We start from the raw sequence: 384 nt of genomic DNA, 5'->3' as shown, positions 1-384 counted from the left end.
GCCTCTCTCGCGGGCGGGCAAGCAGGCGCGTCAACAGCCGCGCGCTCCGAATGTCCCCCGAATTTCTCTGAATATTTCCGCGAAACACGAATAACACGTCGTACGATATGGAATATATGTTCACCGCCGCTCGCCCGTACTCTCTCGTTGCGATAACTCGCGAATTCGCTCTCTTCCTCTCTTTCTCCCCCTCTCTTACTCACTCTTACTCTCGTCCCTCTTTCTCTCACTCTCTTTCTCACGCGCGCACGAGATGCCGCTACGAATGTAATCGGACAATCGACGCGAGATCCGCTCGCATACGTTCATATGCTTGCTTGCGTTAAAAAAGGTATCGTATATTCGTTGCTTCGCATTTCAGCTGCGCTCGATTTGGCACTCACG

Source organism: Trachymyrmex cornetzi, unplaced genomic scaffold (genome assembly GCF_001594075.2).
Source record: "Trachymyrmex cornetzi isolate Tcor2-1 unplaced genomic scaffold, Tcor1.1 scaffold1462, whole genome shotgun sequence".
In the NCBI taxonomy this organism is placed as follows: Eukaryota; Metazoa; Arthropoda; class Insecta; order Hymenoptera; family Formicidae; genus Trachymyrmex; species Trachymyrmex cornetzi.
Note: the sequence above shows the minus strand (reverse complement) of the source record.